Raw genomic sequence first — 15,097 nt, forward strand, 5'->3', positions numbered from 1 at the left:
ACTTCAGAAAAATACAAAAAAAAATATATATCTAAATTTACCATTCCTAAATATGATGCATTTATACATTAGATTTTAAAAATACTATTTTCCAAGTTGCTCAAAACACTTGATGGCGTTCATCTCCTGCTGTCCATGGGGTGGTACAGTGACAGGGTCTTTATTTGTAGATGGCCCTGTGGTATACGTAGGTAAAGGATTTGTACCTAGCCCAGATGCTAGGCTCCTGCGCAGGGTTTTAGCTTCAGGGCCTCTCTTCTGTAACCTACCCTACCCTACCGTCTCAGATTTGGCTCTTTTGGAGAATGGTGCCTCAAGGTATATTTTCCAGTAGACTTTTCTGCTTATGTTTGAAGATACTATTTTAGACATTAAAATAAAAATGAAAACTTAATATCAGCTTCAATAGTAGCTAGGACTCTTGGCTAGAAATAACAGAAACCTATTAGCTTGGGCCAAAAGAGGAAGTTACTGGCTCGTCTAATCACATGGGGAGAAGGGGAGGGGGCAGCAAGCTTTAGGGACACAGGATACGAGGCCTTCGTGTCGCGTCTTCCTGTGCATTGAATTCATTCTCCGGGCTTCCTCCACATGGCTGGAGGGGTGGCAGTCAGCAGCAGCTAGGGCCGGAGGAAGGACCCTCCCACCGCGGATTTAACTTGCAGAGATTCAGGGGAGCACAGATTGGCCAGCCTGGGTGGTTATAGGTCTTTCTCTGTGGCCAGTGGCGTGGGGGACTATGATTGACTGGAATGCTTGGAGTTGGGGGAAGACTGGTCTCCAAAATCTGTGGGTATTCATTTAAATTGTTGGACTCCAGAGTCAGTCACAGAATAAAGCAGGAGGCCAGCAGGCAAATCAAGTGTCTACTGCAAATACTTTCATTAGTTTTGAAATAAGGTGAGGTATAAATAAATGTGTTATTGCTATGTTGTACCGGCGATTTTCAAACTTACATCTCATGGTACGCTTGAACTAAGTACTAAAATTCTGCGCTACACCAAAAAAATACATTTTTTGCTGATCTGAAAAAAATAGGTATAATTTTGACTCATTCACTCCAGACAGCTAGTGTTGTGTTAGCTGTTGTCTTTTTTTTTTTTTTTTTTTTAACAATGTAAGGGAAATGAGGTCAGTGCCCCTGACTAAATGGTCAGGTGTTGCGTGTTTTAAAAATTTTTGTGGCACACCAATTGAAAATTGTGGTGTTATACTGAAAGATGAGAGCTTCCTGAAAGGGTCAACTAGTCATCAACCTAGTTCTTGGTAATAGACTACCAAAACGCTCATCAACCTAATTATTGGTAATATACTACCAAAATGCACAAGTGAGGCTGATAGTCATGAAAGCCCTTCTAGGTCGAATGTCATTCATTATTTTACAGCTCCAGTTCCCACTTTAACGCCTCATAGTTCTGGGTTCCCAATTTCAAGTTCCTGACAGAAATAAGATCAGCCTGTTCTGTTCATCTTTTGGAGGCAGTAGGGCCGCTGAGGGATCTTGGGGTGGGTTCCCCGGCATCAGTTGCCCACCTCAGTCTGTTTCAGGGGCTGGGTAAAGTGTAAATCGAGGTCCTTGTCCAGCAGGAACAGCTTGTCTGTAAGGCTCTGTTTCTTCAGGCCCTTGGGTGGGGCAGGCCGTGATGCATACACACTTCCACCGCAGCACAAGTGATGAGGTAGACGATGAGTTTCAGAGGGTGAAGCCATTTGCATAAGTAGCCACTAGGGCTCAGACTCAAACCTACCTCTCCTGGCTCTTCACTCAGTGATCTAGTACGTGGATTAGAAACCAGCTCTTAAGAAAAGTGTGTATTGCCTGTTGACCATAATCTTTTAAACTATTCCTACTCTTCCTTAGAAGGTTATCAGTCTGTTTAAGTCTACTTGTTTACTAGACATGTGCTACCCATACTGCATCTTCATCTAGGATGAGAACGGGAGAAATCACCCCACTGCTGGATAAAACCAGTGATGTTGCTGGTTCCAGGAATGCTCTTCCCATTAGCTCTCGTCACTTGAGAACCCAGACCGTTTCCTCAGTGAATTGCAGAACATTATCATCATTGTTATGGTTTGAATTAGGTCCATCTCAAAAGGGACGTTGGAGTCCTTACCCTCAGTATCTCAGGTGTGACCCTATTTGGCAGTAAGATTGTTGCAGATGTGATTAGCTAAGCTGAAATCATGTTGCAGTCGGATGGACCCCAATCTGATGTGACCGATGTCCTTATGGGAAGACAGTTGTGTGAAGACGGAGACACGGGGAGAGCACTGTGATGATGAAGACTGGAGTGGTGCTGAAGATGGTTGGAAAACTGCCGGAATCCAGGAAGAGGCAAGGAAGGATTCTGCGTCTCAGAGGGAGCGTGCGCCCTGCTGATGCCTTGATTTCAGACATCTAGACTCCAGAACAGCGACACAATAAATTTCTGTTGTTTAAAGCCACTCTGTGTGCAGTACTTGGTTACAGTGGCCCCAGGAAAGTAAGGCAGTCAACCCCCTGTGTGAGCTGACTCAAAGGGGGAGTCTGCAGAGATTTTGTCACACCCTTCCCCCACCCCAAAGAAGAATATATTCTTGGGCCTCCCAATTCTGCACTCCCTCAGGACCTTGAAAACCCATAAAACAAAAGGAACACAAGAGATTCCTCATGTTTCTTTGGACAAAGTACCCTGCCTTTGTTGATAGTCTACAGTTTAGTGGTGGGCTGGGAGACTGGATTTCTGTAAGAGGGATTCAGGAAACTATAGGAACATTCTAAGACAAGTGACCATGAGCAGCAGGGAAGCCATCCTGATATGTCTGGTCACTCCACAATGTCTGATCCCCACCATAGAGTAGGGAAGGAATAGAGTATATACAACATATTATGCCCTTATAAAACTCACTGGTTTATTCAACTTTATAATGTGTATTATGCTTCTCCAGTATTGAGCCCTATCTTTTGGTATTTGCAATATGAAATTTTAGCTCAAAATAATTTAGCCTTAATCATTTGCTGAAAAATTGTAGTAGGGATTTATATCACAAAACAACAAAAGTTACTTCATTGTACATGGTATACCTACTTTCCAATATTTGGAAAGTGTACTGAATTAGATTTGTATTCTGTTTATACTGCCTTTTTATACTGTTTCTTATTTCAATAGCTTTTGATTAGTAAATGAATCATAAGGAGGGAGTCAGGAAAAATGCCATAGGTATAGCACTTATTGTATATGTTGGGAGTTGACCGATATGGCACAGAATAATAAATGGTAGTGTTCAGTGACCCAGAGTAAATGCACAATATATATTTATGGAGTGAATGGATGAATGAACAAATTCTGAGCAAAGCTTTACATAGCCACAGAGACAAAGACACAGACTGAACAACCTCTAACAATAGCAAATCAAAGGGCTGGGATATATTGAATTAATCCAGTTCTCCAGAGTATCCTAAAATTGCATTTGTCAGGATACCCATATTTCTTTAGGACAAAATCCAGTCGTGTCCCTGTAAGCTGAAAGCATCCCTCCTGTATAACCCCAGAAACAGGCCCGTAAATACCTGTGCACATTGTAAATCTGCTGCCATGCAGATTGAGCGTCCGGAGGAGGTGGGTGGAGTATTAACCTTGGCCGGGCTAGGACGGCCTGTTTCCAGGTCTGTGCACATGCCTTCTGTACATCCATAAACTCGTGGACAAGACTTAGTAACAGAACGGGAAGTAAAATTTGGATTCGTATTTGATTAAGCCAACAGCACAGGAGATCAACTCCCCTTGCTGAATAGGGAACAAATGAAGTCTCAGTTCAGTCCCTACAGGACTTATCTTCTGGTCTTTGTTTACCAACACATATGTGCTAACTGATCATTTTAACAACTTTATTCTGTATTTGCCCCCTGCTCCTGCCTGCACGACTTTTCAGGTAGAATTCAGCTGTTTAAAGCTCTGAGGAGTGCCTCTACCTATCGTCTGACTTCAAGCGTTTAGAAACTGTAATCCACTAAGATGAATTCCTTTTTAGCAAAGAATTTTTTTTAATCACAGGAAATGTGTGGGTGACAACTTCTTAGAATCTTTTCTGTGCTTGGAAAATTTCTGGGGTTGTGATGGTTTGTCACGTTAATATTTAATTGCTGACATTTCATGTATGGCTCTTAAACTCGAAGAAAGAATCTTCCAAGTGTTAAATGATGTGTATAGCAGAAGGCCACACCTCTATCCTTCTAAATAAGTCTCAGGACTGCAGCTGGAGATATAAGGTAGTGGTTCATTGTCTTTCTCTGCACAGCACATTTATTAAGTCATCGATAGGAACCTTCTTTGAATATGAGTCCAGTAATGTACAGGTTGTTGGGGAGGCTTTTGAACGGGACAGATGTGGAGGGGAGGGGTCAGCATGTGCAGGACCAAACAGGGCAAGAGGGGCATTGGACAGTCTGGGTTCCAACTTCAGTTCAGCCACTTTCTAGTGTGTGACATTGGGTAGACTTTCTGTGGTCTGTTTCCTCATCTGTGAAACAGGCATAAGAACAGCACCTTCCTAGAGGGCTGTTGTGAGGATTAAATAAATTAATGCCTGTTGCAGGGTTTAGAACGTGTGTAGAACATTTAAGTATCTTCTTCTATTGTCACCAGTTATTATTCTATACTTGAGACTCTCCCAAGACTCAGGTTACTCAAGCAAGAGTAGAACTTTGAAGTACCTTTTAGGACATTCTTTCTGGGTGACATGATTATCCTAGCAATGAATTCTGTAAATCACTAAGAGTGTTGCCCAACAGAACTGTGTGGTGATGGTTAATGTTACAGTAAAGAAAGACCCCTGTCCACTGTGCTCCTGTGTCTGCCTCCCGGCACTCCAAACCTGCTCTTGCTGTGTGCTGTTTATGCCACGAGGTACCACTCAGAAAGCCTTGCCTGTGGCTAGGACTCATTTTTTTTTTTTTTTTTTTTCATTTTTCTGAAGCTGGAAACAGGGAGAGACAGTCAGACAGACTCCTGCATGCGCCCGACCGGGATCCACCCGGCACGCCCACCATGGGGCGGCGCTCTGCCCACCAGGGGGCGATGCTCTGCCCATCCTGGGCGTCGCCATATTGCGACCAGAGCCACTCTAGCGCCTGGGGCAGAGGCCGAGGAGCCATCCCCAGCGCCTGGGCCATCTTTGCTCCAATGGAGCCTTGGCTGCGGGAGGGGAAGAGAGAGAGAGGAAAGCGCGGCGGAGGGGTGGAGAAGCAAATGGGCGCTTCTCCTGTGTGCCCTGGCCGGGAATCGAACCTGGGTCCTCCGCACGCTAGGCCGACGCTCTACCGCTGAGCCAACCGGCCAGGGCCTAGGACTCATTTTTTAGTTTGAGTTGTTATGAGTCTGTGTGTGTGTGTCACAGTGGGTACCTATGAATAGACAGGGTTTCCTTGGAAAACAGCAAGCATTAACTCAGGTTTCCTCACAGTGCAGTTCACTATATACCTGACCTTCTATTTCTATTTCCCTGTTCCCTAGTCCCCACCCAACACACACACACGCACGCACACACACACACTCCCGAAAGAGCCACCTGATTTTTGTCCGTACCTCTGATAACTGCATCCAGAACTAAAGAAAGAGAAAGTTTAATAAGCATCATATTTGATTGAATTGACTCCAATTTCTTTTCTCTAGAGGTGTTTTGGGGGTTTTATTGTTTGTGTTTTAAGGCCTAGACTCTAAAGAAGCAGAAGAGAAAAATATTGTAAACCAGAAAGAGAATCTTTGCAAGATTTTTGGGTAAGTAAGGATGCATTCTGTTTGTTTTAGTTTTTGTAAAATAATATCATGGCTCTGGTTATGAGTTACATACATTCACTGTAAAATGTTTAGAAAATAAGCAAATGTAAAATACAAAAATTACATATAAAAAATCATAGGCCCTGGCTGGTTGGCTCAGTAGTAGAGCGTCAGCCTGGTGTGTGGAAGTCCTGGGTTCGATTCCTGGCCAGAGCATACAGGGGTAGCGCTCATCTGCTTCTCCACCCCTCCCCCTCTCCTTTCTCTCTACCTCTCTCTTCCCCTCCCACAGCTGAGGCTCCATTGGAGCAAAGTTGGCCCTAGCACTGAGGATGGCTCCATGGCTTTCACCTCAGGCGCTAGAATGGCTCTGGTTGCAGTAGAGCAATGCCCCAGATGAGCAGAGCATCGCCCCCTGGTGGGCATGCCGGTGGATCTCGGTCAGGCACATGTGAGTCTGTCTGTCTGCCTCCCTGCTTCTCACTTTGGAAAAATACAAAAAAACAAAACAAAACAAATCATATGTAATCTGTACTAGGTATTAACATTTTTATATATAGCCCACTAGGCCTTTTCTTATAAATATGTATACATCTATACTTTTTATTAAACAAAGTTGGGATCACAGTGTACATACTGTTTGAAATCAATTTCAGCTTTCAAATAATAAAAATAACCCCCAAATTTCCAAAAATGAAAATATTCCTTTTAGGTTACTCCTCACTAATTTTATCAATTTCCTTTTCCTGCTCCTTTGTGCTTTTACCCTCTTTTATTTCTTTCTAGTCCTGTTGCTGCTGGTTCCTTGTTTCCTGTATCCTTTAGACCACGTGCCATACAGTTTTTGACAAGTTACTAAAAATCTCCAAATTACACAGTTGGGAAACATGAAGAAATTATACCAAGATCAAGGACTGAGAATTAATATTATTCTAACTAACACACTCAAACAGTCGTTAACTATAACACATTCTGTGTGCTCATTCAGCTGTTGGCCACACTTACCCGAATATCAGACATTGGTGCCTTATGGGAGGAGACAGACTCTTGCTGGGATGGAAGCTTCAGCTTCATACGGGATCTTTTTTCTCTGCTCTTTCTGGTCTTTGTATTACGTGTTCTCCTGGGCTTCATTTTGAAATGGCATCAGGAAGTTTCTGCCCTCACAGAAGACAGCCTGCCCTGGCTCATCTGTGGTGTTAGAAATTGAAATAGTGGTCACCCCTGTGTGTGCGTGCACACACTGTTGTGACTGAAAATGGATAAGAGGGATATATCTGGGTAGTAGACTCATGGATGTACACACATGTAAATATACTTGTGTACCTTGCTATTTGATGTACTGCTTAATCCGCCCCTCTGCCAGGCTGTCAGTGGTTAAGGCTGGATATCCAGTGTAGATCTAGTAAATTCCAAAGACGACAGACCAGCTATTGTCTTTGCTGTAGAGACCTCTAGACTTTTCAGTTCCTGGACTGTTCCATAGAACAGCAATGCCCCGAGATGCTCCTCATCCCACCAAAGGAGTCTGCGGTCAGCTAAATTTAGGAAATGCTGTGCTATCCAGGTGCCTTTGAAAGATTTATAGTGCACAATGAAATATTAAAGGCTCTGAGTCCTACATCAGAGAAACTTAGTCATCCCAACTTGTCTACAACTTAAACCCCAAACTCTTTTTTTCTTTTATTTTTTATTACATTTTAAAATTTATTATGTTAACATGGATTCAAGTGTCCCACTCAATATAACACCCTCACCCCTCAACCACGTGACCTCCATTTCACCCCTTTTGCCCCACTCCCCCTAACTCCTTCCCCCCTTCCCTCTGGGATTTGCTGTCCTGTTATCTGTATCTATGTGTTATGTATCTATAATTTCATTAATCCCTTCACTTTCTCTCTTCCTGTCCCCTCATCCCTCTTTCCTCTGATAGCTGTCCCTCTGCTCCCTATGACCCCGCATCTGCTTCTATTCCATTCCTCAGTTCACCGTGTTCACATTTAAATGCGATCACATATTTGTCTTTCTCTGCCTGGATATTTCACTTAGCATAATAATCTCCAGGTCCATCCATGCTATTGCAAAAGGTAAGATTTCCTTCTTTTTCATGGCCATGTAATATTCCATTGTGTATATGTACTAAACCTTTTTTATCCATTCCATTCATTCACTGATGGACACTTGGGCTTTTTCCAGATCTTGGCTATTGTAAACAATGCTGCCATAAACATGGGGGTGCATATCTTCTTTTGATCAGTGTTTTGGGATCCTTACGATATATTCCTAAAAATGGGATAGCTGGGTCAGAAGGCAGTTCCATTTTTAATTTTTTGAGGAAATGCTATACTGTCTTCCATGGTGGCAACAAAAGTCTGCATCCCACCAGCAGTGCAGAAGGGTTCCCTTTTCTCCACACCCTCGCCAGCACTTATTATGTGTTGTTTTGTTAATGAGTGCCATTCTGACAGTTGTGAGGTGCTATCTCATTGTGGTTTTAATTTGCATTTCCCTGATGATTAGTGATGTTGAACTTTTCATATGCCTTTTGGTCATCTGTATGTCCTCTTTGGAGAAGTGTCTATTCAGGTGCTTTGTCCATTTTTTGATTGGATTGTTTACCTTCCTGGTGTTGAGTTTTAGAAGTTCTTTATAAATTTTTGTTTTTAACCCCATATCAGATGTCTCTGCAAATATGTTCTTCCATTGTGTGGATTGTCTTTTTATTTTGTTAATGGTATCTTTGCTGTGCAAAAGCTAACTTTTAGTTTGATATAGTCTCATTTGTTTATTTTGTCCTCTATTTCACTTGCCTGTGAAGATATATGGGCAAAAATATCGCTATGAGAAATAACAGAGAGTTTACTGCCTATGTTTTCTTCCAAGATTTTTATGATTTCACGACTTACATTTAAGTCTTTTATCCATTTTGAGTTTATTTCTATCAATGGTGTAAGTTGGTGGTCTAGCTTCATTTTTTTGCATGTACCTGTCTAATTTTCCCAACACCATTTATTAAAGAGACTGTCTTTACTCCATTGTATACTCTTGCCTACTTTGTCAAATATCAAATGATCATAAAGGCATGGGTTTATTTCTGGGTTCTCTGTTCTGTTTTATCAATCTGTATGCCTGTTCTTATGCCACTACCAAGCTGGGTTTTTTTTTGTTTGTTTGTTTTTTTGTATTTTTCTGAAGCTGGAAACGGGGAGAATCAGTCAGACAGACTCCCGCATGCGCCCGACCGGGATCCACCTGGCACGCCCACCAGAGGCAGCACTCTGCCCACCAGGGGGCGATGCTCTGCCCCTCAGGGGCGTCGCTCTGCTGCGACCAGAGCCATTCTAGAGCCTGGGGCAGAGGCCAAGGAGCCATCCCCAGCGCCCGGGCCATCTTTGCTCCAATGGAGCCTTGGCTGCGGGAGGGGAAGAGAGAGACAGAGAGGAAGGAGGGGGTGGGGGTGGAGAAGCAAATGGGCGCTTCTCCTGTGTGCCCTGGCCGGGAATCGAACCTGGGTCCCCTGCACGCCAGGCCGACGCTCTACCGCTGAGCCAACCAGCCAGGGCTACCAAGCTATTTTGACTACAATGGCCTTGTAGTATAACTTGATATCAGGAATTGTGATACCTCCCACTTTGTTCTTCATTTTCAAGATTGCCAAGGCTATTCAGATTCTTTTTTAGTTCCATATAAATTATTGGAATATTTGTTCTATTGATAGATCTGTGAAGTATGCCATTGGTATTTTAATAGGAATTGCATAGAATCTATAGATTACTTTGGGTAGTATAGACATTTTAATGATGTTTATTCTTCCTATCCATGAACGTGGTATATGCTTCCACTTGTTTGTATCTTCCTTGATTTCCTTTTGCAATGTCTTATAATTTTCCAAGTACAAGTAAGTCTTTTACCTCCTTGGTTAAATTTACTCCTAGGTACTTTATTTTTTGTTGTTGCAATAGTGAAGGAGATTGTTTTCCTGATTTCTATTTCTGACAGTTTATTGTTGGTGTATAAAATGCAATTAATTTCTGAATATTAATTTTATATCCTGCCACTTTGCCGAATTCATTTATTAGGTCTAGTAGTTTTTTGACTGAGACATTAGGGTTCTATGTACAGTATCATGTCATCAGCAAATAATGACAGTTTTACTTCTTTTCCAATTTGGATGCCTTTTATTTCTTCTTGTTCTCTGATTGCTTTGGCCAGGACTTCCAGAACTGTGTCTGTGTATTAGGTAGCACTGTCTGACTTTGAAATTTGTTGTGGTGTCTTTATGAGGAAGAGAGGTTCAGTGGTACTGACCTCCAGGCCACCTGAATTCCTTGCTCTAGGAATGCTTCTTGAGGGTGGTATTCACCCTCCTGTGTATGTGAGTACTGAATACAGTTGGTCCTTTCGTGGGTGCAGTTATACCTTCAGGCTCGCTGGCTCTAAGGGTCAACCTTAATCATGTGTATTAGACACTGTGCAGTGTCTGTCCTGTTGGGTGTATTTATTCTCCACAGTTTCTGGTGCCTGCTGGACTCCTTCTTTGACATGCTGCTCACGTAGTTAACTGAGTCTAGGGTTGGTGCTGTCTGCCCTCCATTACTGGTTGTTGGTTTTGAGTCTCCTTGGGTTGGCGTCAGCAGTTGTTTGTAACCTGCTGTTATCTACCTGTCTGGAGCTACTGCTTTGTTTGCTATTTGTGTCTACATTTTCTGCACCTGGGTAGTGTGGGAGGGGCCAACCTGTGTATAAGGATCAGCTTCTTCCTGCTTATAGATGACTGTAGTTCTGTAAAAGCCCCAAGCTCTGTAAGATTTGCCTCCACTTTTCAGCTGTTCCACCTCCTCTTGCAGCTGCCTGGTCTTCTGACAGAGTCTCCTGTAGAAAGACTGTAGTGTGGGCTCAGACTGGCCTCACACACCAACCCCTCTACAGGTTGCAAGCTTGGTGGGTTAGGGCAGTTGAGGTTGGGAATACAATGTTACTGGGACCCCCTACTTCAGGGGTCTCTTGGTCAGGAGCTCAGTATGGAGAAAATGGTCCCTACTCCAGAGCCTAATCCCTCAGACACTGCTGGAGACTCCAATTCTATTTCTTCCAGTGAAGTGAGCAGCAGGTTCAGATTGGGTGGGGCCAACAGTCCCCTCTGCAGAAGTTCTCCCAGCTGGTGAGCACCTGGTCTCAGGGAGGAAGACAGAGAGACTCCTCCCCAGAAAGTGGCTAAGCTTCTTGACCAGACCCAACAATAGGCTCATGGGGACCCACATTTTAAATGTCCATGCTCCAAGCTTCTCTCCCATCCCCCTGTGGAACCTAGCCCAGCAGGGTACAATATCCAGGACCTGGGCCAGCTGACTGTGAAGCTTGACCTCGTCCAATGCACACGAGCTGCTGTGCCGGTGCTGATCACAGAAAGCAGGCCTCGCCTCAGCTGGGCCAGGTGTGAGGAGCTCTCCTTTAGGACACGCCACCAGCAAGGGTTTTTAGGTCCTGAACTGTTACTCTCTACAACTGGCTGCTAGATGTACCAGCCCTGGGCCTCCCTGCAGAAACCCGGCGCAGAGCATTGGGAGACACTGCCCATGACTGGCCCTCAGCAACCTTCTTGAAACTATAAGCAATGCGGAGTTTTGGGCTGCCTCTGCTGGGCCCATGTGCACATGGAAATACTCAGCCACACTCCTAGGCTGGCTTTTACCCACTCTGGGCCTGGAGGAAGTTTTGCAAAAGGCCGAGGTTCCCTGAGCTCTGCCTCCTGCAGCCTCTGTCTGCTGGCTGTTTGTTGGGCTCAGCTACTGAAATAAAACCTCTTGGTAGAATCTAGAGCCTGGGGCAATTCAGGAATTAGGAAGGGTGGTGGGTGTGGCTTGGCCTGAGGTGTTGGTCTGTCCAGACTTTTTTCACAGGTGTGGCCCCAGGAGTCTGGTGGGTGTGTCCTCTGAGACCCAGAGGTGTGGTCTGCCCACAGTCTGTACAGTTTCTACTGAGTCTCCCATGAGGCAGAAGCACCAGTCTTGGGAGCATGGGGGGGAAACCTCAGGCCTCATCGCCAGAAAACTGAGTCACTGATGTGCCCCCTGCTTCCTGGCTGACTTCTAGGATGGCCCAGTCTCCGTAGAGTGGGGCAGGAAAGACTCTCGATGTCAGAGCAGTTGCTTTTCCCCAGGCTGATGCCGCTCAGAGGGGACTGCTTCGCTCAAGAAAGATGGCAACTGCACTGTTGGAGAATGACTCAGCACAGGGGTGCCAGTGGCCATCCCCCATGATGTCTCTCCCTGGGTCACCAACTTTATACTCTTCTCCCGAAACCCTAGTCCTCTCAGTTCTCCCTCATCAATGCCTGGGTAAGTGGCTTTGAATGAGATTTTCTGTGTGGCTCCTTTAAGACGGAGTCTGCATCTCCAAGAGCTCCATCTCTTTTTTGTAGACAGAAACCCGGCTCTTTTCACTGCCAAATGCTATGTGAGCCCCTCTTCTAGGTTTGGGACTCTAGGCTGGTGCACTGGCTTGGAGCTGAGCACCTACACCTCTCAGGGCGACCCTCCCCACAGTGAAAGTCCCTCCGGACCCTCGGCTGTCACTCACTCCTAGGAGTGGGGCAGCCCTTTCTGTGTCTCTGCCCTTCCTATCAGTCTCGGTGTGACTTCTTCGGTGATCCTTGGTTATAGATTCCTCTTAGTTTAGTCCAAAGTTGGTTTTTCAAGATGATTGTTCTTAAATTAAGTTGTAATCCAATTTGGTCCTGGGAGGTGGCAGTTAGAACATCTGCCTATTCTGTCGCCATCTTTAATTTAATGATCTGAAACTCTTTTAATTCATTCCTATTAACACTTTATTAGAATAATTGGCTTGTGTTTAGACAGAAGCCCTGTCAAGGCATGCCCCCTCCTCCCAATCAGGTGATATGTATGCCACCTGCTGGTGTTATTGGGTAAGAGGTAACTCAGGAAGCTCCTATTTTCATTAAAGTGTACTCACAGTCCAGAGTTCATTCTCAAGATGCTTAGTGTTTTGTTTTGTTTTTTTCACATTTAACATACAAGGGACCGAACAACATAACCTGCCATAATTCCATTACAAAAGGAAGTAGTGCAGACTCAACCTGGAAGTCAGATCATACAAATTGGCACTGAATACCAGCGTCCAAGACAAGTGAAGCATCTGATAAAATGAGAACAAAGAGTGAACGCAAAGGCCTTTAGAACTGTAGGACTTTATAGATTAAATACTTACGACTATAAATTTAATTAGGCCACTCTACTTATTATCTAGTTTGAAGTCCAACTTACTTTAACAGACTTGTTCAATATTTAATAGATTGATGAACTAAGCTATAATTCTATCTAAACTCAATGTTAGGCATTTTCATTTAAATTGTTAAGTTTTATGATTCTTGATGTTATAGTTGTTAAAAGTAATAAAATTAATTTTGGGAGAAGAAATAAGAATAATATAAAGGCCCAGAAATGTGGTAAGTTATGGTAAAGTACAGTTATACCGTACTTTATTTTTTAAAGAGCTTATTTTATTACATATTTCTATAGACTACCTCATTATATAAGAAGAAAATTTTAAAATATTTTCTACAGTCTGACCAGGTGGTGGCGCAGTGGATAGAGCATTGGCCTGGGACACAAAAGACCCAGGTTCAAAACCCCAAGGTCCCTGGCTTGAGCCCAAGGTCACTGGCTTGAGCAAGGGGTCACTCGGTTTGCTGGAGCATCCAGTCAAGGCACATGTGAGAAAGCAATCAATGAACAACTCAGGTGCCGCAATGAAGAACTGATGCTTCTCAGCTCTCTCCCTTCCTGTCTGTCTGTCCCTCTCTCTGTCTCTCAAAAAAAGAAGAAAAGAAATTTTCTAGAGATACTCTTTCACAATATGTTCTACTTATTTTACTGTCTCAAAACAATATATATCGCTAGCAGAGATTTCTTTAAAACCACCGTTTTTGCCAGAATGGCTAAAGGGTTAAGCACAGAAGTAGTTGCCACTTGGAACTGGGTGGTCAATAAGAGCTGGGTGGTCCGGTGTTTGTTCCCCTGTTTCACTCTTTATCTTCTCGTCATGTCTAGATTTCTCCAAGGGATCTCTGGAGAGATCTCTGCCTTCAACTCCATGAGAAAAAGCAGCCAGGTCTGCAAACGTCTGCCTACTCTTCCAGGTGAAGCTGCTGTGGTCCAAATGTCAAATTTTTAAGGAAAGAAACTCCTCTAATTTTAAATACTGACAATTATTTGCAAATAATGTTATTCTCAAAGAAACACACCCTGCGGTGTGTCTGTTTAGAGTCAGCTCCTGGAGTGGTACTCCCGGTGTTCAAGAGATCAATTGCATCTGAATCACATAACAATACAAACATACTGATTTCTGGGCTTTTTCTCAGACCTATAGTTTGTGAAGGTCGGGCTCAGTCCTCTGCACATTTCCCATGCCCCATCGGCACTGATCCGATCACTGACAGAGTGGGTTTTTTTTTTTTCTTTTTTAATGCTGGTGATGGATCCACTCGCCAACTGGCAGACCCAGGTGAGCCATAACATCGGTGTTTATAAAGAATTCCACAGGTTATGCGGATAAGCACAAGAGTTGAGAACTACAGCTCCCCAAGAGCTGATTAAGAAAGGAGGAATTTACAGCAAAATGGTGGGATCTTGATAACATGATACGAAGTGAAATAAGTAAATCAGAAAAAACCAGGAACTGCATTATTCCATACGTAGGTGGGACATAAAAGTGAAACTAAGAGACATTGATAAGAGTGTGGTGGTTACGGGGAGGGGGGGGGCAGGGAAGGGGGGAAAGGGAGAGGGGGAGGGGGAGGGGCACAAAGAAAACAAGATAGAAGGTGACAGAGGACAATCTGACTTTGGGTGATGGTTATGCAACATAATTAACGACAAGATAACCTGGACTTGTTATCTTTGAATATATGTATCCTGATTTATTGATGTCACCCCATTAAAAAAATAAAATTATTTAAAAAAAAAAAGGAGGAATGTTGAAAGATCTCTTTCTATTTGCCAGGGGATTGTTTGTGAATGTGGAGAAAGATAGGCAAAACATATTAACCAGATTTGGAGTAATTATTAGTGAAGGATGTGGCAAATCATGTGAATGAAAGGTTGAATGCTATGACTTCTCAACCTAAAAAGGGTTCACAGTGACATTTCAGTGACCTTATTTCTTAACTCTAGCTGCTCATTTAGAAACCTCCAGGAGTGAGTTTTTTAAAAATACCAGTGCCTGGGCCCTGCTCTTGACCAATTAGATCAGAATCTTTGGGGGCGGGGCAGAGGTGGGGGTTGGTGACGCCGAGTTGCTGCTGACTTGAACAGCTCCTG

This window comes from Saccopteryx leptura, chromosome 1 (genome assembly GCF_036850995.1).
Source record: "Saccopteryx leptura isolate mSacLep1 chromosome 1, mSacLep1_pri_phased_curated, whole genome shotgun sequence".
Taxonomy (NCBI): Eukaryota; Metazoa; Chordata; class Mammalia; order Chiroptera; family Emballonuridae; genus Saccopteryx; species Saccopteryx leptura.